The 3,408-nt window shown below is 37.8% G+C and overlaps 1 non-coding gene across 1 annotated transcript; it reads right to left on the bottom strand.

Moving 5' to 3' along the window:
• Positions 1–2,571: 2,571 nt before the first annotated feature.
• Positions 2,572–2,778, bottom strand: LOC131728528 (small nucleolar RNA U3). Its single transcript, XR_009322708.1, has one exon. It is a non-coding gene; the product is annotated as a small nucleolar RNA U3 (small nucleolar RNA).
• Positions 2,779–3,408: the final 630 nt, after the last annotated feature.

Below are 3,408 nucleotides of genomic sequence, written 5' to 3'. Positions count from 1 at the left end.
CTTTTATGACCCTTTGTAAGAGATTGAGTCCTCCTTCTGACTTTGTTCTGCTCTTCTCCATTGCTTCCTCAGCCGTCTCCTTTCTCTAACTAAGCGTTCAATCTCATGCTGCCGTCTAGACTTTCCAGGTATAGTTTGTACTTTTCCTTCCTTTTTTCAACTCCAAACCTCTCACTTCCATATGCGTAGATGATGTCCCAAAATTTATCCAGCTTCTTTTCAACTGTTCCACTTAACCTTTCCAACGCAAAGCAGAGATCTGTGGTTTACTGTGTCCCACACAGTTTTCTCCGAAGATCTTGGCCATTTAACTCCAGGCTTGTGCCCGTTGAGGTTCTTTTCTCTCTTATGCTGGTTTGCCTGACCGGGTTCACAAGGATCATTAGGTTCATCACTAATTGTATCCATGCAAGTCCTCTCACATCTATGACAGGGGTGCTGATATCCTGCGAACTATGGTTTGCTTCCTGTCACTGGATTTCATTCGACCGACTTGACTGACTTCGAAAGAAGTACTGATCAATGCGAGATTATCACCTCCTCGAGCTTGAAATATTTTTGGTATGCCACGGTATTTTAAGAGCTGAAACTGAATGTTTGGCATCTACAAAATGTCTAGCTAGTGGTGAATGGATATCTTTTCTCATAATTGAACTTTTATGGTTGCTCATTAATGCGCAATCGTAACTGTCTAGTAGTTTTACCAACATATTGCAAATGGCAAGGACAAGAAATCAAATAAATGACATGCGTTGAAGCACAGGTCATCACTTGTAAGATACTGTACCTTTTTTGTTGTATGGCTTGTAAAATTCTTAGTTTCAAATGCATTATCACTTTATAACCGTGAGAGCATGTAGTTGTGGCCGCGTGGTTATAAGTGATGGAATAGAAATCCTTTGGGGGTTTCCCTCTGCAGGTTCGAATCCTGCTGACTATGTAAGCTTTCTTTTAAATGTATGTGCTCATTGTTAATACATGTATAAAGCCCAGGAAGTCTGAAATATTACTGGTTGTACTTCATATCGCTTCGGTTCATTTTGTTAAAGAATGTTCATTTTGGCGCCATTACAAATGAAAAAAAGAAAAGTCATGGTCCATACGGGGATTGAACCCGCGACCTTGGTGTTATTAGCAACACAAGCTAACCCAACCTGAGCTAACGGCCACACACACAAAGCTACATACTAAAACCCGAGAAAAACAAGTCCTGCGGACATTATGATTGTTCTACCCCAGATGTTCTCATGTTAAACTGAACAATAACACATTCAAAGTATTGGAAAGGCATAATTAGAGGCCTCATCATAATGAGGCAGTTTAACAATGTGAAGGAAGTGGTGAGGTGCGAGCTTGCAGTGACTTTCTCTCATTTAACGACCTTGTGATTTGAATAGTAACAAGAAAAACAAATCTAATTACCAAGCTTTCGGTGGACGTTTAAATAATAAATTAACAAAAAGTTTTGTCAGAGTGGGATTTGAACCCACGCCTCCAGAGAAACTGTGACCTAAACACAGTGCCTTAGACTGATTGGCCATCCTGATTTACACAAATGACTTTGCACCACACTGCAGTACACTGCTGAACCTCCAATGTCTGACGCTGCAGTAAATCACACGTGTGTGCGTGAACTTATTCTTTTTCTGTTTATATTAGACCAGAGTGATCGCTTCATGGTTAGAAACAAATCAGAACAGTCCTGTTAGCAAATTAACTTCATCAAAAAACCACAAAGACATTCATACATGTTACAGATATTTTCATAGACAGAACAGTTGTAATATAATTGAGTACATTTCTAAACAATCCGCTAGTAACAGACATAATCTTTATTCAAGCTCTTATGAAAGATAAGTATCCTTGCGCATTATATCACAGAAAACATGATAATCCTAGCTCTTCATTTAATCCCTCAGGCTGTACCGTATGGAGATTGAAGATCCATTTAGATTCACATTGTAATAGTTTTTAATCGAGATTACCGCCTCTGCAATCTTGAAATATTTTTTGTATGCCACAGAATTTAATATCTGAAACTGAATGTTTGGCATCTACAAAATGTGTAGCTAGTAGTAGATGAATACATTTTCTCCTAATTGAACTTTTATGCTTGCTCATTAATGCACAATCGTAACTGTCTAGTAGTTGTACCAACATATTGCAAATGGCAAGGACAAGAAATCAAATAAATGACATGAGTTGAAGCACAGGTCATCACTTGTAAGATTCGGTACTCTTTTTTCATCGTATGGCTTGTAAAATTCTTAGTTTTAAATGCATTATCACGGGCGGCACAATTACGACATGGAAAAAATCCAGTAGATTTGTCCAGTACACCGAGATCTCTCGAACATCTAAACGAGTCAGCCCTTAATAAAGACCGTCCGTGTTCATTTCGGCGTATATGACATTGTCTATACACAATAGCTGTTATGTAAGCCTATTGGTATCAAATCGATCGCAATTAATGTGTTATATGTTTCCTGCCAGTTTGATAGTTTTAATCAATCATCGAAAAAGCAGCAGTGCTTTGCAACTGTAGTTAGTCTTTTGTACTTTTTGATGATACCCACTCAGAACGTGTCTGCTTCCTCCAGGCCCCTAAGGAACACTGGAACGGTCATCAATAACAGCGAGCATTTGGCTGAAAACAACACTCGCTGTCCCCTTCACGCTCAAAAACAAACACTTTCACTCCTCCTCATGGATAGCGAGTCCAAACACTTTAGAAACGCATTTTGCTAGCTTTATATAAAAGTTTATTAGAAAAATCCATTACATAATCACATCACCAAAACATACATTTTACAAAAATAAATCTGTCATTGAATTAATTTTCCATTTTTTCATTGCATTGTTTTTACCCAAGTTCTTAATATCCATCCAGATATAATCTTTCACTCTACCAAAAACAATTTTACAAAAATCAATTTCTGTTGCTTGATTTTTTGTTTTATTATACAGATTCATGTTTCTCAACAACCACAAAGCTTCTTTGGCACTGTTGATGATCAGCCATGCCTTCTTCCAATGATCTGTTTTTAAACCCCCTCTTGGCCCAACATAATCACATTCCATGTCAATTCATTTGTTTTGATAAATTTTTTCAGAGGCACTTTTACCCTCCCCCAACATCCTTTAGCAAACTTACAGTTACAAAAGACATGTTCCACCGATTCAGTTTCCTTACAATCAACTCTTACACATGTATCTGTCATTGCCATTTGTCTTTTGTACATAAACTGCCGACAAGGTAAGCGTGCATGTACAGATAGCCAAGCTATATCCTTCTGAGTATTAGATAAGCCAGGATATCCTACATTTCTCCACACAACTGTTGACACGTCTGCACACTGAAAATTAACTTTGATTAATTTATTATTTGCCAGTTTCTTTTTCTGTAAA

The sequence above is a fragment of the Acipenser ruthenus genome, unplaced genomic scaffold (genome assembly GCF_902713425.1).
Source record: "Acipenser ruthenus unplaced genomic scaffold, fAciRut3.2 maternal haplotype, whole genome shotgun sequence".
Classification (NCBI taxonomy): Eukaryota; Metazoa; Chordata; class Actinopteri; order Acipenseriformes; family Acipenseridae; genus Acipenser; species Acipenser ruthenus.
Note: the sequence above shows the minus strand (reverse complement) of the source record. Positions and strands in the feature narration are given on the sequence as shown.